General features: G+C 44.4%; 24 non-coding genes across 24 annotated transcripts; all 24 read left to right on the top strand.

The window, feature by feature from the left end:
• Nucleotides 1-500: 500 nt before the first annotated feature.
• trnai-uau (transfer RNA isoleucine (anticodon UAU)) lies at nt 501-594 on the top strand. The gene is made up of 2 exons: nt 501-538; nt 559-594. It is a non-coding gene; the product is annotated as a tRNA-Ile (tRNA).
• Nucleotides 595-1,248: 654 nt separating this feature from the next.
• Nucleotides 1,249-1,342, top strand: trnai-uau (transfer RNA isoleucine (anticodon UAU)). The gene is made up of 2 exons: nt 1,249-1,286; nt 1,307-1,342. It is a non-coding gene; the product is annotated as a tRNA-Ile (tRNA).
• A 655-nt stretch (nt 1,343-1,997) lies between these two features.
• On the top strand, nt 1,998-2,091 carry trnai-uau (transfer RNA isoleucine (anticodon UAU)). The gene is made up of 2 exons: nt 1,998-2,035; nt 2,056-2,091. It is a non-coding gene; the product is annotated as a tRNA-Ile (tRNA).
• Nucleotides 2,092-2,746: 655 nt separating this feature from the next.
• On the top strand, nt 2,747-2,840 carry trnai-uau (transfer RNA isoleucine (anticodon UAU)). Its single transcript has 2 exons — nt 2,747-2,784; nt 2,805-2,840. It is a non-coding gene; the product is annotated as a tRNA-Ile (tRNA).
• A 655-nt stretch (nt 2,841-3,495) lies between these two features.
• On the top strand, nt 3,496-3,589 carry trnai-uau (transfer RNA isoleucine (anticodon UAU)). The gene is made up of 2 exons: nt 3,496-3,533; nt 3,554-3,589. It is a non-coding gene; the product is annotated as a tRNA-Ile (tRNA).
• Nucleotides 3,590-4,243: 654 nt separating this feature from the next.
• trnai-uau (transfer RNA isoleucine (anticodon UAU)) lies at nt 4,244-4,337 on the top strand. Its single transcript has 2 exons — nt 4,244-4,281; nt 4,302-4,337. It is a non-coding gene; the product is annotated as a tRNA-Ile (tRNA).
• A 654-nt stretch (nt 4,338-4,991) lies between these two features.
• On the top strand, nt 4,992-5,085 carry trnai-uau (transfer RNA isoleucine (anticodon UAU)). The gene is made up of 2 exons: nt 4,992-5,029; nt 5,050-5,085. It is a non-coding gene; the product is annotated as a tRNA-Ile (tRNA).
• Nucleotides 5,086-5,739: 654 nt separating this feature from the next.
• On the top strand, nt 5,740-5,833 carry trnai-uau (transfer RNA isoleucine (anticodon UAU)). The gene is made up of 2 exons: nt 5,740-5,777; nt 5,798-5,833. It is a non-coding gene; the product is annotated as a tRNA-Ile (tRNA).
• Nucleotides 5,834-6,487: 654 nt separating this feature from the next.
• On the top strand, nt 6,488-6,581 carry trnai-uau (transfer RNA isoleucine (anticodon UAU)). Its single transcript has 2 exons — nt 6,488-6,525; nt 6,546-6,581. It is a non-coding gene; the product is annotated as a tRNA-Ile (tRNA).
• Nucleotides 6,582-7,235: 654 nt separating this feature from the next.
• Nucleotides 7,236-7,329, top strand: trnai-uau (transfer RNA isoleucine (anticodon UAU)). Its single transcript has 2 exons — nt 7,236-7,273; nt 7,294-7,329. It is a non-coding gene; the product is annotated as a tRNA-Ile (tRNA).
• A 653-nt stretch (nt 7,330-7,982) lies between these two features.
• Nucleotides 7,983-8,076, top strand: trnai-uau (transfer RNA isoleucine (anticodon UAU)). The gene is made up of 2 exons: nt 7,983-8,020; nt 8,041-8,076. It is a non-coding gene; the product is annotated as a tRNA-Ile (tRNA).
• Nucleotides 8,077-8,731: 655 nt separating this feature from the next.
• Nucleotides 8,732-8,825, top strand: trnai-uau (transfer RNA isoleucine (anticodon UAU)). Its single transcript has 2 exons — nt 8,732-8,769; nt 8,790-8,825. It is a non-coding gene; the product is annotated as a tRNA-Ile (tRNA).
• A 655-nt stretch (nt 8,826-9,480) lies between these two features.
• trnai-uau (transfer RNA isoleucine (anticodon UAU)) lies at nt 9,481-9,574 on the top strand. The gene is made up of 2 exons: nt 9,481-9,518; nt 9,539-9,574. It is a non-coding gene; the product is annotated as a tRNA-Ile (tRNA).
• A 654-nt stretch (nt 9,575-10,228) lies between these two features.
• Nucleotides 10,229-10,322, top strand: trnai-uau (transfer RNA isoleucine (anticodon UAU)). The gene is made up of 2 exons: nt 10,229-10,266; nt 10,287-10,322. It is a non-coding gene; the product is annotated as a tRNA-Ile (tRNA).
• Nucleotides 10,323-10,976: 654 nt separating this feature from the next.
• trnai-uau (transfer RNA isoleucine (anticodon UAU)) lies at nt 10,977-11,070 on the top strand. Its single transcript has 2 exons — nt 10,977-11,014; nt 11,035-11,070. It is a non-coding gene; the product is annotated as a tRNA-Ile (tRNA).
• A 654-nt stretch (nt 11,071-11,724) lies between these two features.
• Nucleotides 11,725-11,818, top strand: trnai-uau (transfer RNA isoleucine (anticodon UAU)). The gene is made up of 2 exons: nt 11,725-11,762; nt 11,783-11,818. It is a non-coding gene; the product is annotated as a tRNA-Ile (tRNA).
• Nucleotides 11,819-12,473: 655 nt separating this feature from the next.
• On the top strand, nt 12,474-12,567 carry trnai-uau (transfer RNA isoleucine (anticodon UAU)). The gene is made up of 2 exons: nt 12,474-12,511; nt 12,532-12,567. It is a non-coding gene; the product is annotated as a tRNA-Ile (tRNA).
• A 654-nt stretch (nt 12,568-13,221) lies between these two features.
• Nucleotides 13,222-13,315, top strand: trnai-uau (transfer RNA isoleucine (anticodon UAU)). Its single transcript has 2 exons — nt 13,222-13,259; nt 13,280-13,315. It is a non-coding gene; the product is annotated as a tRNA-Ile (tRNA).
• Nucleotides 13,316-13,969: 654 nt separating this feature from the next.
• trnai-uau (transfer RNA isoleucine (anticodon UAU)) lies at nt 13,970-14,063 on the top strand. Its single transcript has 2 exons — nt 13,970-14,007; nt 14,028-14,063. It is a non-coding gene; the product is annotated as a tRNA-Ile (tRNA).
• Nucleotides 14,064-14,717: 654 nt separating this feature from the next.
• On the top strand, nt 14,718-14,811 carry trnai-uau (transfer RNA isoleucine (anticodon UAU)). The gene is made up of 2 exons: nt 14,718-14,755; nt 14,776-14,811. It is a non-coding gene; the product is annotated as a tRNA-Ile (tRNA).
• Nucleotides 14,812-15,465: 654 nt separating this feature from the next.
• trnai-uau (transfer RNA isoleucine (anticodon UAU)) lies at nt 15,466-15,559 on the top strand. The gene is made up of 2 exons: nt 15,466-15,503; nt 15,524-15,559. It is a non-coding gene; the product is annotated as a tRNA-Ile (tRNA).
• Nucleotides 15,560-16,214: 655 nt separating this feature from the next.
• On the top strand, nt 16,215-16,309 carry trnai-uau (transfer RNA isoleucine (anticodon UAU)). Its single transcript has 2 exons — nt 16,215-16,252; nt 16,273-16,309. It is a non-coding gene; the product is annotated as a tRNA-Ile (tRNA).
• A 653-nt stretch (nt 16,310-16,962) lies between these two features.
• trnai-uau (transfer RNA isoleucine (anticodon UAU)) lies at nt 16,963-17,057 on the top strand. Its single transcript has 2 exons — nt 16,963-17,000; nt 17,022-17,057. It is a non-coding gene; the product is annotated as a tRNA-Ile (tRNA).
• Nucleotides 17,058-17,710: 653 nt separating this feature from the next.
• Nucleotides 17,711-17,804, top strand: trnai-uau (transfer RNA isoleucine (anticodon UAU)). The gene is made up of 2 exons: nt 17,711-17,748; nt 17,769-17,804. It is a non-coding gene; the product is annotated as a tRNA-Ile (tRNA).
• Nucleotides 17,805-18,105: the final 301 nt, after the last annotated feature.

Below are 18,105 nucleotides of genomic sequence, written 5' to 3'. Positions count from 1 at the left end.
GGTGCAATCTGTTAGCATGTTGTACTTATACAGCAGTATACAGAAATTATATGACAAGGTTAAGAGTTCAACTCCCACCAGGAGCAAGTATTCTTCTAGAAGCCTATCCCTGTCTATTTCTTGTCCAGAAAATTAGCATTTATTCAATCATTTAGGAGGACGTTTCATAGATAATAGGTATGTCATTGAGATGACAGGTCAGAGTGCAGGCAGAGATAGAATACAAAATCATCGTCTTCTCTATCACCAGCTATGCCTGACACGTCAGCAATGCAGGGTGGCAAGCCTGCTCGAAAGTCCAAGCAGATGGCTGTTTGCGAAGTGAGTTGGTGCTTCGCCTCAGAAAATAATCACCCCATTTGTGGTTCGAACCCACAAATACGAGATTAAGAGTCTCATGCTCTACCGTCTGAGTTAGCCAGGTAGGTCAATTGTCGAACTGACTCGGACCGAGTATTGTACATCTATGTTTTTGCAAGATATGGTAAACAGGTGATCAGGCTCCTGTGGCGCAATCGGTTAGCGCGTGGTACTTATACAGCAGTATGCAGCGAAGCAATGCCGAGGTTGTGAGTTCGACCCTCACCAGGAGCATGTAATTTTCTTGAACCCTTTGCCTGTCTATTTATGCTCTACCGACTGAGCTAGCCAGGTACCTCAACAGTAGTGTTGACTTGGTCCGAATATCGTTCAGCTCCATTTCTGCAAAATATGAAGATCAGTGAAAGTGTTGTTGATGGATCCTGTGGTGCAATCTGTTAGCATGTTGTACTTATATAGCAGTATACAGAAATTAGATGACAAGGTTATGAGTTCAACTCCCACCAGGAGCAAGTATTCTTCTAGAAGCCTATCCCTGTCTATTTCTTGTCCAGAAAATTAGCATTTATTCAATCCATTTAGGAGGACGTTTCATAGATAATAGGTATGTCATTGAGATGACAGGTCAGAGTGCAGGCAGAGATAGAATACAAAATCATCGTCTTCTCTATCACCAGCTATGCCTGACACGTCAGCAATGCAGGGTGGCAAGCCTGCTCGAAAGTCCAAGCAGATGGCTGTTTGCGAAGTGAGTTGGTGCTTCGCCTCAGAAAATAATCACCCCATTTGTGGTTCGAACCCACAAATACGAGATTAAGAGTCTCATGCTCTACCGTCTGAGTTAGCCAGGTAGGTCAATTGTCGAACTGACTCGGACCGAGTATTGTACATCTATGTTTTTGCAAGATATGGTAAACAGGTGATCAGGCTCCTGTGGCGCAATCGGTTAGCGCGTGGTACTTATACAGCAGTATGCAGCGAAGCAATGCCGAGGTTGTGAGTTCGAGCCTCACCAGGAGCATGTAATTTTCTTGAACCCTTTGCCTGTCTATTTATGCTCTCACCGACTGAGCTTGCCAGGTACCTCAACAGTAGTATTGACTTGGTCCGAATATCGTTCAGCTCCATTTCTGCAAAATATGAAGATCAGTGAAAGTGTTGTTGATGGATCCTGTGGTGCAATCTGTTAGCATGTTGTACTTATACAGCAGTATACAGAAATTAGATGACAAGGTTATGAGTTCAACTCCCACCAGGAGCAAGTATTCTTCTAGAAGCCTATCCCTGTCTATTTCTTGTCCAGAAAATTAGCATTTATTCAATCCATTTAGGAGGACGTTTCATAGATAATAGGTATGTCATTGAGATGACAGGTCAGAGTGCAGGCAGAGATAGAATACAAAATCATCGTCTTCTCTATCACCAGCTATGCCTGACACGTCAGCAATGCAGGGTGGCAAGCCTGCTCGAAAGTCCAAGCGGATGGCTGTTTGCGAAGTGAGTTGGTGCTTCGCCTCAGAAAATAATCACCCCATTTGTGGTTCGAACCCACAAATACGAGATTAAGAGTCTCATGCTCTACCGTCTGAGTTAGCCAGGTAGGTCAATTGTCGAACTGACTCGGACCGAGTATTCTACATCTATGTTTGTGCAAGATATGGTAAACAGGTGATCAGGCTCCTGTGGCGCAATCGGTTAGCGCGTGGTACTTATACAGCAGTATGCAGCGAAGCAATGCCGAGGTTGTGAGTTCGACCCTCACCAGGAGCATGTAATTTTCTTGAACCCTTTGCCTGTCTATTTATGCTCTACCGACTGAGCTTGCCAGGTACCTCAACAGTAGTAGTTGACTTGGTCCGAATATCGTTCAGCTCCATTTCTGCAAAATATGAAGATCAGTGAAAGTGTTGTTGATGGATCCTGTGGTGCAATCTGTTAGCATGTTGTACTTATACAGCAGTATACAGAAATTAGATGACAAGGTTATGAGTTCAACTCCCACCAGGAGCAAGTATTCTTCTAGAAGCCTATCCCTGTCTATTTCTTGTCCAGAAAATTAGCATTTATTCAATCCATTTAGGAGGACGTTTCATAGATAATAGGTATGTCATTGAGATGACAGGTCAGAGTGCAGGCAGAGATAGAATACAAAATCATCGTCTTCTCTATCACCAGCTATGCCTGACACGTCAGCAATGCAGGGTGGCAAGCCTGCTCGAAAGTCCAAGCAGATGGCTGTTTGCGAAGTGAGTTGGTGCTTCGCCTCAGAAAATAATCACCCCATTTGTGGTTCGAACCCACAAATACGAGATTAAGAGTCTCATGCTCTACCGTCTGAGTTAGCCAGGTAGGTCAATTGTCGAACTGACTCGGACCGAGTATTCTACATCTATGTTTGTGCAAGATATGGTAAACAGGTGATCAGGCTCCTGTGGCGCAATCGGTTAGCGCGTGGTACTTATACAGCAGTATGCAGCGAAGCAATGCCGAGGTTGTGAGTTCGAGCCTCACCAGGAGCATGTAATTTTCTTGAACCCTTTGCCTGTCTATTTATGCTCTACCGACTGAGCTTGCCAGGTACCTCAACAGTAGTGTTGACTTGGTCCGAATATCGTTCAGCTCCATTTCTGCAAAATATGAAGATCAGTGAAAGTGTTGTTGATGGATCCTGTGGTGCAATCTGTTAGCATGTTGTACTTATATAGCAGTATACAGAAATTAGATGACAAGGTTATGAGTTCAACTCCCACCAGGAGCAAGTCTTCTTCTAGAAGCCTATCCCTGTCTATTTCTTGTCCAGAAAATTAGCATTTATTCAATCCATTTAGGAGGACGTTTCATAGATAATAGGTATGTCATTGAGATGACAGGTCAGAGTGCAGGCAGAGATAGAATACAAAATCATCGTCTTCTCTATCACCAGCTATGCCTGACACGTCAGCAATGCAGGGTGGCAAGCCTGCTCGAAAGTCCAAGCAGATGGCTGTTTGCGAAGTGAGTTGGTGCTTCGCCTCAGAAAATAATCACCCCATTTGTGGTTCGAACCCACAAATACGAGATTAAGAGTCTCATGCTCTACCGTCTGAGTTAGCCAGGTAGGTCAATTGTCGAACTGACTCGGACCGAGTATTGCTACATCTATGTTTTTGCAAGATATGGTAAACAGGTGATCAGGCTCCTGTGGCGCAATCGGTTAGCGCGTGGTACTTATACAGCAGTATGCAGCGAAGCAATGCCGAGGTTGTGAGTTCGAGCCTCACCAGGAGCATGTAATTTTCTTGAACCCTTTGCCTGTCTATTTATGCTCTACCGACTGAGCTTGCCAGGTACCTCAACAGTAGTATTGACTTGGTCCGAATATCGTTCAGCTCCATTTCTGCAAAATATGAAGATCAGTGAAAGTGTTGTTGATGGATCCTGTGGTGCAATCTGTTAGCATGTTGTACTTATACAGCAGTATACAGAAATTAGATGACAAGGTTATGAGTTCAACTCCCACCAGGAGCAAGTATTCTTCTAGAAGCCTATCCCTGTCTATTTCTTGTCCAGAAAATTAGCATTTATTCAATCCATTTAGGAGGACGTTTCATAGATAATAGGTATGTCATTGAGATGACAGGTCAGAGTGCAGGCAGAGATAGAATACAAAATCATCGTCTTCTCTATCACCAGCTATGCCTGACACGTCAGCAATGCAGGGTGGCAAGCCTGCTCGAAAGTCCAAGCAGATGGCTGTTTGCGAAGTGAGTTGGTGCTTCGCCTCAGAAAATAATCACCCCATTTGTGGTTCGAACCCACAAATACGAGATTAAGAGTCTCATGCTCTACCGTCTGAGTTAGCCAGGTAGGTCAATTGTCGAACTGACTCGGACCGAGTATTCTACATCTATGTTTGTGCAAAATATGGTAAACAGGTGATCAGGCTCCTGTGGCGCAATCGGTTAGCGCGTGGTACTTATACAGCAGTATGCAGCGAAGCAATGCCGAGGTTGTGAGTTCGAGCCTCACCAGGAGCATGTAATTTTCTTGAACCCTTTGCCTGTCTATTTATGCTCTACCGACTGAGCTTGCCAGGTACCTCAACAGTAGTGTTGACTTGGTCCGAATATCGTTCAGCTCCATTTCTGCAAAATATGAAGATCAGTGAAAGTGTTGTTGATGGATCCTGTGGTGCAATCTGTTAGCATGTTGTACTTATACAGCAGTATACAGAAATTAGATGACAAGGTTATGAGTTCAACTCCCACCAGGAGCAAGTATTCTTCTAGAAGCCTATCCCTGTCTATTTCTTGTCCAGAAAATTAGCATTTATTCAATCCATTTAGGAGGACGTTTCATAGATAATAGGTATGTCATTGAGATGACAGGTCAGAGTGCAGGCAGAGATAGAATACAAAATCATCGTCTTCTCTATCACCAGCTATGCCTGACACGTCAGCAATGCAGGGTGGCAAGCCTGCTCGAAAGTCCAAGCAGATGGCTGTTTGCGAAGTGAGTTGGTGCTTCGCCTCAGAAAATAATCACCCCATTTGTGGTTCGAACCCACAAATACGAGATTAAGAGTCTCATGCTCTACCGTCTGAGTTAGCCAGGTAGGTCAATTGTCGAACTGACTCGGACCGAGTATTGTACATCTATGTTTTTGCAAGATATGGTAAACAGGTGATCAGGCTCCTGTGGCGCAATCGGTTAGCGCGTGGTACTTATACAGCAGTATGCAGCGAAGCAATGCCGAGGTTGTGAGTTCGAGCCTCACCAGGAGCATGTAATTTTCTTGAACCCTTTGCCTGTCTATTTATGCTCTACCGACTGAGCTTGCCAGGTACCTCAACAGTAGTGTTGACTTGGTCCGAATATCGTTCAGCTCCATTTCTGCAAAATATGAAGATCAGTGAAAGTGTTGTTGATGGATCCTGTGGTGCAATCTGTTAGCATGTTGTACTTATATAGCAGTATACAGAAATTAGATGACAAGGTTATGAGTTCAACTCCCACCAGGAGCAAGTATTCTTCTAGAAGCCTATCCCTGTCTATTTCTTGTCCAGAAAATTAGCATTTATTCAATCCATTTAGGAGGACGTTTCATAGATAATAGGTATGTCATTGAGATGACAGGTCAGAGTGCAGGCAGAGATAGAATACAAAATCATCGTCTTCTCTATCACCAGCTATGCCTGACACGTCAGCAATGCAGGGTGGCAAGCCTGCTCGAAAGTCCAAGCGGATGGCTGTTTGCGAAGTGAGTTGGTGCTTCGCCTCAGAAAATAATCACCCCATTTGTGGTTCGAACCCACAAATACGAGATTAAGAGTCTCATGCTCTACCGTCTGAGTTAGCCAGGTAGGTCAATTGTCGAACTGACTCGGACCGAGTATTCTACATCTATGTTTTTGCAAGATATGGTAAACAGGTGATCAGGCTCCTGTGGCGCAATCGGTTAGCGCGTGGTACTTATACAGCAGTATGCAGCGAAGCAATGCCGAGGTTGTGAGTTCGAGCCTCACCAGGAGCATGTAATTTTCTTGAACCCTTTGCCTGTCTATTTATGCTCTACCGACTGAGCTTGCCAGGTACCTCAACAGTAGTGTTGACTTGGTCCGAATATCGTTCAGCTCCATTTCTGCAAAATATGAAGATCAGTGAAAGTGTTGTTGATGGATCCTGTGGTGCAATCTGTTAGCATGTTGTACTTATATAGCAGTATACAGAAATTAGATGACAAGGTTATGAGTTCAACTCCCACCAGGAGCAAGTATTCTTCTAGAAGCCTATCCCTGTCTATTTCTTGTCCAGAAAATTAGCATTTATTCAATCCATTTAGGAGGACGTTTCATAGATAATAGGTATGTCATTGAGATGACAGGTCAGAGTGCAGGCAGAGATAGAATACAAAATCATCGTCTTCTCTATCACCAGCTATGCCTGACACGTCAGCAATGCAGGGTGGCAAGCCTGCTCGAAAGTCCAAGCAGATGGCTGTTTGCGAAGTGAGTTGGTGCTTCGCCTCAGAAAATAATCACCCCATTTGTGGTTCGAACCCACAAATACGAGATTAAGAGTCTCATGCTCTACCGTCTGAGTTAGCCAGGTAGGTCAATTGTCGAACTGACTCGGACCGAGTATTGTACATCTATGTTTTTGCAAGATATGGTAAACAGGTGATCAGGCTCCTGTGGCGCAATCGGTTAGCGCGTGGTACTTATACAGCAGTATGCAGCGAAGCAATGCCGAGGTTGTGAGTTCGAGCCTCACCAGGAGCATGTAATTTTCTTGAACCCTTTGCCTGTCTATTTATGCTCTACCGACTGAGCTTGCCAGGTACCTCAACAGTAGTGTTGACTTGGTCCGAATATCGTTCAGCTCCATTTCTGCAAAATATGAAGATCAGTGAAAGTGTTGTTGATGGATCCTGTGGTGCAATCTGTTAGCATGTTGTACTTATATAGCAGTATACAGAAATTAGATGACAAGGTTATGAGTTCAACTCCCACCAGGAGCAAGTCTTCTTCTAGAAGCCTATCCCTGTCTATTTCTTGTCCAGAAAATTAGCATTTATTCAATCCATTTAGGAGGACGTTTCATAGATAATAGGTATGTCATTGAGATGACAGGTCAGAGTGCAGGCAGAGATAGAATACAAAATCATCGTCTTCTCTATCACCAGCTATGCCTGACACGTCAGCAATGCAGGGTGGCAAGCCTGCTCGAAAGTCCAAGCAGATGGCTGTTTGCGAAGTGAGTTGGTGCTTCGCCTCAGAAAATAATCACCCCATTTGTGGTTCGAACCCACAAATACGAGATTAAGAGTCTCATGCTCTACCGTCTGAGTTAGCCAGGTAGGTCAATTGTCGAACTGACTCGGACCGAGTATTCTACATCTATGTTTGTGCAAGATATGGTAAACAGGTGATCAGGCTCCTGTGGCGCAATCGGTTAGCGCGTGGTACTTATACAGCAGTATGCAGCGAAGCAATGCCGAGGTTGTGAGTTCGAGCCTCACCAGGAGCATGTACTTTTCTTGAACCCTTTGCCTGTCTATTTATGCTCTACCGACTGAGCTTGCCAGGTACCTCAACAGTAGTGTTGACTTGGTCCGAATATCGTTCAGCTCCATTTCTGCAAAATATGAAGATCAGTGAAAGTGTTGTTGATGGATCCTGTGGTGCAATCTGTTAGCATGTTGTACTTATACAGCAGTATACAGAAATTAGATGACAAGGTTATGAGTTCAACTCCCACCAGGAGCAAGTATTCTTCTAGAAGCCTATCCCTGTCTATTTCTTGTCCAGAAAATTAGCATTTATTCAATCCATTTAGGAGGACGTTTCATAGATAATAGGTATGTCATTGAGATGACAGGTCAGAGTGCAGGCAGAGATAGAATACAAAATCATCGTCTTCTCTATCACCAGCTATGCCTGACACGTCAGCAATGCAGGGTGGCAAGCCTGCTCGAAAGTCCAAGCAGATGGCTGTTTGCGAAGTGAGTTGGTGCTTCGCCTCAGAAAATAATCACCCCATTTGTGGTTCGAACCCACAAATACGAGATTAAGAGTCTCATGCTCTACCGTCTGAGTTAGCCAGGTAGGTCAATTGTCGAACTGACTCGGACCGAGTATTGTACATCTATGTTTTGCAAGATATGGTAAACAGGTGATCAGGCTCCTGTGGCGCAATCGGTTAGCGCGTGGTACTTATACAGCAGTATGCAGCGAAGCAATGCCGAGGTTGTGAGTTCGAGCCTCACCAGGAGCATGTAATTTTCTTGAACCCTTTGCCTGTCTATTTATGCTCTACCGACTGAGCTTGCCAGGTACCTCAACAGTAGTAGTTGACTTGGTCCGAATATCGTTCAGCTCCATTTCTGCAAAATATGAAGATCAGTGAAAGTGTTGTTGATGGATCCTGTGGTGCAATCTGTTAGCATGTTGTACTTATACAGCAGTATACAGAAATTAGATGACAAGGTTATGAGTTCAACTCCCACCAGGAGCAAGTATTCTTCTAGAAGCCTATCCCTGTCTATTTCTTGTCCAGAAAATTAGCATTTATTCAATCCATTTAGGAGGACGTTTCATAGATAATAGGTATGTCATTGAGATGACAGGTCAGAGTGCAGGCAGAGATAGAATACAAAATCATCGTCTTCTCTATCACCAGCTATGCCTGACACGTCAGCAATGCAGGGTGGCAAGCCTGCTCGAAAGTCCAAGCGGATGGCTGTTTGCGAAGTGAGTTGGTGCTTCGCCTCAGAAAATAATCACCCCATTTGTGGTTCGAACCCACAAATACGAGATTAAGAGTCTCATGCTCTACCGTCTGAGTTAGCCAGGTAGGTCAATTGTCGAACTGACTCGGACCGAGTATTGTACATCTATGTTTTTGCAAGATATGGTAAACAGGTGATCAGGCTCCTGTGGCGCAATCGGTTAGCGCGTGGTACTTATACAGCAGTATGCAGCGAAGCAATGCCGAGGTTGTGAGTTCGAGCCTCACCAGGAGCATGTACTTTTCTTGAACCCTTTGCCTGTCTATTTATGCTCTACCGACTGAGCTTGCCAGGTACCTCAACAGTAGTATTGACTTGGTCCGAATATCGTTCAGCTCCATTTCTGCAAAATATGAAGATCAGTGAAAGTGTTGTTGATGGATCCTGTGGTGCAATCTGTTAGCATGTTGTACTTATACTAGCAGTATACAGAAATTAGATGACAAGGTTATGAGTTCAACTCCCACCAGGAGCAAGTATTCTTCTAGAAGCCTATCCCTGTCTATTTCTTGTCCAGAAAATTAGCATTTATTCAATCCATTTAGGAGGACGTTTCATAGATAATAGGTATGTCATTGAGATGACAGGTCAGAGTGCAGGCAGAGATAGAATACAAAATCATCGTCTTCTCTATCACCAGCTATGCCTGACACGTCAGCAATGCAGGGTGGCAAGCCTGCTCGAAAGTCCAAGCAGATGGCTGTTTGCGAAGTGAGTTGGTGCTTCGCCTCAGAAAATAATCACCCCATTTGTGGTTCGAACCCACAAATACGAGATTAAGAGTCTCATGCTCTACCGTCTGAGTTAGCCAGGTAGGTCAATTGTCGAACTGACTCGGACCGAGTATTGTACATCTATGTTTTTGCAAGATATGGTAAACAGGTGATCAGGCTCCTGTGGCGCAATCGGTTAGCGCGTGGTACTTATACAGCAGTATGCAGCGAAGCAATGCCGAGGTTGTGAGTTCGAGCCTCACCAGGAGCATGTAATTTTCTTGAACCCTTTGCCTGTCTATTTATGCTCTACCGACTGAGCTTGCCAGGTACCTCAACAGTAGTGTTGACTTGGTCCGAATATCGTTCAGCTCCATTTCTGCAAAATATGAAGATCAGTGAAAGTGTTGTTGATGGATCCTGTGGTGCAATCTGTTAGCATGTTGTACTTATACTAGCAGTATACAGAAATTAGATGACAAGGTTATGAGTTCAACTCCCACCAGGAGCAAGTATTCTTCTAGAAGCCTATCCCTGTCTATTTCTTGTCCAGAAAATTAGCATTTATTCAATCCATTTAGGAGGACGTTTCATAGATAATAGGTATGTCATTGAGATGACAGGTCAGAGTGCAGGCAGAGATAGAATACAAAATCATCGTCTTCTCTATCACCAGCTATGCCTGACACGTCAGCAATGCAGGGTGGCAAGCCTGCTCGAAAGTCCAAGCGGATGGCTGTTTGCGAAGTGAGTTGGTGCTTCGCCTCAGAAAATAATCACCCCATTTGTGGTTCGAACCCACAAATACGAGATTAAGAGTCTCATGCTCTACCGTCTGAGTTAGCCAGGTAGGTCAATTGTCGAACTGACTCGGACCGAGTATTCTACATCTATGTTTGTGCAAATATGGTAAACAGGTGATCAGGCTCCTGTGGCGCAATCGGTTAGCGCGTGGTACTTATACAGCAGTATGCAGCGAAGCAATGCCGAGGTTGTGAGTTCGAGCCTCACCAGGAGCATGTAATTTTCTTGAACCCTTTGCCTGTCTATTTATGCTCTACCGACTGAGCTTGCCAGGTACCTCAACAGTAGTATTGACTTGGTCCGAATATCGTTCAGCTCCATTTCTGCAAAATATGAAGATCAGTGAAAGTGTTGTTGATGGATCCTGTGGTGCAATCTGTTAGCATGTTGTACTTATATAGCAGTATACAGAAATTAGATGACAAGGTTATGAGTTCAACTCCCACCAGGAGCAAGTATTCTTCTAGAAGCCTATCCCTGTCTATTTCTTGTCCAGAAAATTAGCATTTATTCAATCCATTTAGGAGGACGTTTCATAGATAATAGGTATGTCATTGAGATGACAGGTCAGAGTGCAGGCAGAGATAGAATACAAAATCATCGTCTTCTCTATCACCAGCTATGCCTGACACGTCAGCAATGCAGGGTGGCAAGCCTGCTCGAAAGTCCAAGCAGATGGCTGTTTGCGAAGTGAGTTGGTGCTTCGCCTCAGAAAATAATCACCCCATTTGTGGTTCGAACCCACAAATACGAGATTAAGAGTCTCATGCTCTACCGTCTGAGTTAGCCAGGTAGGTCAATTGTCGAACTGACTCGGACCGAGTATTGTACATCTATGTTTTTGCAAGATATGGTAAACAGGTGATCAGGCTCCTGTGGCGCAATCGGTTAGCGCGTGGTACTTATACAGCAGTATGCAGCGAAGCAATGCCGAGGTTGTGAGTTCGAGCCTCACCAGGAGCATGTAATTTTCTTGAACCCTTTGCCTGTCTATTTATGCTCTACCGACTGAGCTTGCCAGGTACCTCAACAGTAGTGTTGACTTGGTCCGAATATCGTTCAGCTCCATTTCTGCAAAATATGAAGATCAGTGAAAGTGTTGTTGATGGATCCTGTGGTGCAATCTGTTAGCATGTTGTACTTATATAGCAGTATACAGAAATTAGATGACAAGGTTATGAGTTCAACTCCCACCAGGAGCAAGTCTTCTTCTAGAAGCCTATCCCTGTCTATTTCTTGTCCAGAAAATTAGCATTTATTCAATCCATTTAGGAGGACGTTTCATAGATAATAGGTATGTCATTGAGATGACAGGTCAGAGTGCAGGCAGAGATAGAATACAAAATCATCGTCTTCTCTATCACCAGCTATGCCTGACACGTCAGCAATGCAGGGTGGCAAGCCTGCTCGAAAGTCCAAGCAGATGGCTGTTTGCGAAGTGAGTTGGTGCTTCGCCTCAGAAAATAATCACCCCATTTGTGGTTCGAACCCACAAATACGAGATTAAGAGTCTCATGCTCTACCGTCTGAGTTAGCCAGGTAGGTCAATTGTCGAACTGACTCGGACCGAGTATTCTACATCTATGTTTGTGCAAAATATGGTAAACAGGTGATCAGGCTCCTGTGGCGCAATCGGTTAGCGCGTGGTACTTATACAGCAGTATGCAGCGAAGCAATGCCGAGGTTGTGAGTTCGAGCCTCACCAGGAGCATGTAATTTTCTTGAACCCTTTGCCTGTCTATTTATGCTCTACCGACTGAGCTTGCCAGGTACCTCAACAGTAGTGATTGACTTGGTCCGAATATCGTTCAGCTCCATTTCTGCAAAATATGAAGATCAGTGAAAGTGTTGTTGATGGATCCTGTGGTGCAATCTGTTAGCATGTTGTACTTATACAGCAGTATACAGAAATTAGATGACAAGGTTATGAGTTCAACTCCCACCAGGAGCAAGTATTCTTCTAGAAGCCTATCCCTGTCTATTTCTTGTCCAGAAAATTAGCATTTATTCAATCCATTTAGGAGGACGTTTCATAGATAATAGGTATGTCATTGAGATGACAGGTCAGAGTGCAGGCAGAGATAGAATACAAAATCATCGTCTTCTCTATCACCAGCTATGCCTGACACGTCAGCAATGCAGGGTGGCAAGCCTGCTCGAAAGTCCAAGCGGATGGCTGTTTGCGAAGTGAGTTGGTGCTTCGCCTCAGAAAATAATCACCCCATTTGTGGTTCGAACCCACAAATACGAGATTAAGAGTCTCATGCTCTACCGTCTGAGTTAGCCAGGTAGGTCAATTGTCGAACTGACTCGGACCGAGTATTGTACATCTATGTTTTTGCAAGATATGGTAAACAGGTGATCAGGCTCCTGTGGCGCAATCGGTTAGCGCGTGGTACTTATACAGCAGTATGCAGCGAAGCAATGCCGAGGTTGTGAGTTCGAGCCTCACCAGGAGCATGTACTTTTCTTGAACCCTTTGCCTGTCTATTTATGCTCTACCGACTGAGCTTGCCAGGTACCTCAACAGTAGTGTTGACTTGGTCCGAATATCGTTCAGCTCCATTTCTGCAAAATATGAAGATCAGTGAAAGTGTTGTTGATGGATCCTGTGGTGCAATCTGTTAGCATGTTGTACTTATACAGCAGTATACAGAAATTAGATGACAAGGTTATGAGTTCAACTCCCACCAGGAGCAAGTATTCTTCTAGAAGCCTATCCCTGTCTATTTCTTGTCCAGAAAATTAGCATTTATTCAATCCATTTAGGAGGACGTTTCATAGATAATAGGTATGTCATTGAGATGACAGGTCAGAGTGCAGGCAGAGATAGAATACAAAATCATCGTCTTCTCTATCACCAGCTATGCCTGACACGTCAGCAATGCAGGGTGGCAAGCCTGCTCGAAAGTCCAAGCGGATGGCTGTTTGCGAAGTGAGTTGGTGCTTCGCCTCAGAAAATAATCACCCCATTTGTGGTTCGAACCCACAAATACGAGATTAAGAGTCTCATGCTCTACCGTCTGAGTTAGCCAGGTAGGTCAATTGTCGAACTGACTCGGACCGAGTATTGTACATCTATGTTTTTGCAAGATATGGTAAACAGGTGATCAGGCTCCTGTGGCGCAATCGGTTAGCGCGTGGTACTTATACAGCAGTATGCAGCGAAGCAATGCCGAGGTTGTGAGTTCGAGCCTCACCAGGAGCATGTCATTTTCTTGAACCCTTTGCCTGTCTATTTATGCTCTACCGACTGAGCTTGCCAGGTACCTCAACAGTAGTATTGACTTGGTCCGAATATCGTTCAGCTCCATTTCTGCAAAATATGAAGATCAGTGAAAGTGTTGTTGATGGATCCTGTGGTGCAATCTGTTAGCATGTTGTACTTATACAGCAGTATACAGAAATTAGATGACAAGGTTATGAGTTCAACTCCCACCAGGAGCAAGTATTCTTCTAGAAGCCTATCCCTGTCTATTTCTTGTCCAGAAAATTAGCATTTATTCAATCCATTTAGGAGGACGTTTCATAGATAATAGGTATGTCATTGAGATGACAGGTCAGAGTGCAGGCAGAGATAGAATACAAAATCATCGTCTTCTCTATCACCAGCTATGCCTGACACGTCAGCAATGCAGGGTGGCAAGCCTGCTCGAAAGTCCAAGCGGATGGCTGTTTGCGAAGTGAGTTGGTGCTTCGCCTCAGAAAATAATCACCCCATTTGTGGTTCGAACCCACAAATACGAGATTAAGAGTCTCATGCTCTACCGTCTGAGTTAGCCAGGTAGGTCAATTGTCGAACTGACTCGGACCGAGTATTGTACATCTATGTTTTTGCAAGATATGGTAAACAGGTGATCAGGCTCCTGTGGCGCAATCGGTTAGCGCGTGGTACTTATACAGCAGTATGCAGCGAAGCAATGCCGAGGTTGTGAGTTCGAGCCTCACCAGGAGCATGTAATTTTCTTGAACCCTTTGCCTGTCTATTTATGCTCTACCGACTGAGCTTGCCAGGTACCTCAACAGTAGTGTTGACTTGGTCCGAATATCGTTCAGCTCCATTTCTGCAAAATATGAAGATCAGTGAAAGTGTTGTTGATGGATCCTGTGGTGCAATCTGTTAGCATGTTGTACTTATATAGCAGTATACAGAAATTAGATGACAAGGTTATGAGTTCAACTCCCACCAGGAGCAAGTATTCTTCTAGAAGCCTATCCCTGTCTATTTCTTGTCCAGAAAATTAGCATTTATTCAATCCATTTAGGAGGACGTTTCATAGATAATAGGTATGTCATTGAGATGACAGGTCAGAGTGCAGGCAGAGATAGAATACAAAATCATCGTCTTCTCTATCACCAGCTATGCCTGACACGTCAGCAATGCAGGGTGGCAAGCCTGCTCGAAAGTCCAAGCGGATGGCTGTTTGCGAAGTGAGTTGGTGCTTCGCCTCAGAAAATAATCACCCCATTTGTGGTTCGAACCCACAAATACGAGATTAAGAGTCTCATGCTCTACCGTCTGAGTTAGCCAGGTAGGTCAATTGTCGAACTGACTCGGACCGAGTATTGTACATCTATGTTTTTGCAAGATATGGTAAACAGGTGATCAGGCTCCTGTGGCGCAATCGGTTAGCGCGTGGTACTTATACAGCAGTATGCAGCGAAGCAATGCCGAGGTTGTGAGTTCGAGCCTCACCAGGAGCATGTACTTTTCTTGAACCCTTTGCCTGTCTATTTATGCTCTACCGACTGAGCTTGCCAGGTACCTCAACAGTAGTGTTGACTTGGTCCGAATATCGTTCAGCTCCATTTCTGCAAAATATGAAGATCAGTGAAAGTGTTGTTGATGGATCCTGTGGTGCAATCTGTTAGCATGTTGTACTTATATAGCAGTATACAGAAATTAGATGACAAGGTTATGAGTTCAACTCCCACCAGGAGCAAGTATTCTTCTAGAAGCCTATCCCTGTCTATTTCTTGTCCAGAAAATTAGCATTTATTCAATCCATTTAGGAGGACGTTTCATAGATAATAGGTATGTCATTGAGATGACAGGTCAGAGTGCAGGCAGAGATAGAATACAAAATCATCGTCTTCTCTATCACCAGCTATGCCTGACACGTCAGCAATGCAGGGTGGCAAGCCTGCTCGAAAGTCCAAGCAGATGGCTGTTTGCGAAGTGAGTTGGTGCTTCGCCTCAGAAAATAATCACCCCATTTGTGGTTCGAACCCACAAATACGAGATTAAGAGTCTCATGCTCTACCGTCTGAGTTAGCCAGGTAGGTCAATTGTCGAACTGACTCGGACCGAGTATTGTACATCTATGTTTGTGCAAGATATGGTAAACAGGTGATCAGGCTCCTGTGGCGCAATCGGTTAGCGCGTGGTACTTATACAGCAGTATGCAGCGAAGCAATGCCGAGGTTGTGAGTTCGAGCCTCACCAGGAGCATGTACTTTTCTTGAACCCTTTGCCTGTCTATTTATGCTCTACCGACTGAGCTTGCCAGGTACCTCAACAGTAGTATTGACTTGGTCCGAATATCGTTCAGCTCCATTTCTGCAAAATATGAAGATCAGTGAAAGTGTTGTTGATGGATCCTGTGGTGCAATCTGTTAGCATGTTGTACTTATATAGCAGTATACAGAAATTAGATGACAAGGTTATGAGTTCAACTCCCACCAGGAGCAAGTCTTCTTCTAGAAGCCTATCCCTGTCTATTTCTTGTCCAGAAAATTAGCATTTATTCAATCCATTTAGGAGGACGTTTCATAGATAATAGGTATGTCATTGAGATGACAGGTCAGAGTGCAGGCAGAGATAGAATACAAAATCATCGTCTTCTCTATCACCAGCTATGCCTGACACGTCAGCAATGCAGGGTGGCAAGCCTGCTCGAAAGTCCAAGCGGATGGCTGTTTGCGAAGTGAGTTGGTGCTTCGCCTCAGAAAATAATCACCCCATTTGTGGTTCGAACCCACAAATACGAGATTAAGAGTCTCATGCTCTACCGTCTGAGTTAGCCAGGTAGGTCAATTGTCGAACTGACTCGGACCGAGTATTGTACATCTATGTTTTGTGCAAAATATGGTAAACAGGTGATCAGGCTCCTGTGGCGCAATCGGTTAGCGCGTGGTACTTATACAGCAGTATGCAGCGAAGCAATGCCGAGGTTGTGAGTTCGAGCCCTCACCAGGAGCATGTACTTTTCTTGAACCCTTTGCCTGTCTATTTATGCTCTACCGACTGAGCTTGCCAGGTACCTCAACAGTAGTGTTGACTTGGTCCGAATATCGTTCAGCTCCATTTCTGCAAAATATGAAGATCAGTGAAAGTGTTGTTGATGGATCCTGTGGTGCAATCTGTTAGCATGTTGTACTTATACAGCAGTATACAGAAATTAGATGACAAGGTTATGAGTTCAACTCCCACCAGGAGCAAGTATTCTTCTAGAAGCCTATCCCTGTCTATTTCTGTCCAGAAAATTAGCATTTATTCAATCCATTTAGGAGGACGTTTCATAGATAATAGGTATGTCATTGAGATGACAGGTCAGAGTGCAGGCAGAGATAGAATACAAAATCATCGTCTTCTCTATCACCAGCTATGCCTGACACGTCAGCAATGCAGGGTGGCAAGCCTGCTCGAAAGTCCAAGCGGATGGCTGTTTGCGAAGTGAGTTGGTGCTTCGCCTCAGAAAATAATCACCCCATTTGTGGTTCGAACCCACAAATACGAGATTAAGAGTCTCATGCTCTACCGTCTGAGTTAGCCAGGTAGGTCAATTGTCGAACTGACTCGGACCGAGTATTGTACATCTATGTTTTTGCAAATATGGTAAACAGGTGATCAGGCCTCCTGTGGCGCAATCGGTTAGCGCGTGGTACTTATACAGCAGTATCCAGCGAAGGCAATGCCGAGGTTGTGAGTTCGAGCCTCACCAGGAGCATGTACTTTTCTTGAACCCTTTGCCCTGTCTATTATGCTCTACCGACTGAGCTAGCCAGGTACCTCAACAGTAGTGTTGACTTGGTCCGAATATCGTTCAGCTCCATTTCTGCAAAATATGAAGATCAGTGAAAGTGTTGTTGATGATCCTGTGGTTGCAATCTGTTAGCATGTTTGTACTTTATACAGCAGTATACAGAAATTAGATGACAAGGTTATGAGTTCAACTCCCACCAGGAGCAAGTATTCTTCTAGAAGCCTATCCCTGTCTATTTCTTGTCCAGAAATTGGCATTTATTCAATCCATTTAGGAGGGACGTTTCATAGATAATAGGTATGTCATTGAGATGACAGGTCAGAGTGCAGGCAGAGATAGAATACAAAATCATCGTCTTCTCTATCACCAGCTATGCCTGACACGGTCAGCAATGCAGGGTGGCAAGCCTGCTCGAAAGTCCAAGCGGATGGCTGTTTTGCTAAGTGAGTTGGTGCTTCGCTCAGAAAATAATCACCCCATTTGTGGTTCGAACCCACAAATACGAGATTAAGAGTCTCATGCTATACGTCTGAGTTAGCCAGGTAGGTCAATTGTCGAACTGACTCGGACCGAGTATGTACATCTATGTTTTGCAAGATATGTAAACAGGTGATCAGGCTCCTGTGGCGCAATCGGTTAGCGCGTGGTACTTATACAGCAGTATGCAGCGAAGCAATGCCGAGGTTGTGAGTTCGAGCCTCACCAGGAGCATGTACTTTTCTTGAAACCTTTGCCTGTCTATTTATGCTCTACCGACTGAGCTAGCAGGTACCTCAACAGTAGTGTTGACTTGGTCCGAATATCGTTCAGCTCCATTTCTGCAAAATATGAAGATCAGTGAAAGTGTTGTTGTGATCCTGTGTGGGCAATCTGTTAGCATGTTGTACTTATACAGCAGTATACAGAAATTAGATGACAAGGTTATGAGTTCAACTTCCACCAGGAGCAAGTATTCTTCTAGAAGCCTATCCCTGTCTATTTCTTGTCCAGAAATTAGCATTTATTCAATTCA

This window comes from Oncorhynchus kisutch, unplaced genomic scaffold (genome assembly GCF_002021735.2).
Source record: "Oncorhynchus kisutch isolate 150728-3 unplaced genomic scaffold, Okis_V2 scaffold1641, whole genome shotgun sequence".
In the NCBI taxonomy this organism is placed as follows: Eukaryota; Metazoa; Chordata; class Actinopteri; order Salmoniformes; family Salmonidae; genus Oncorhynchus; species Oncorhynchus kisutch.
Note: the sequence above shows the minus strand (reverse complement) of the source record. Positions and strands in the feature narration are given on the sequence as shown.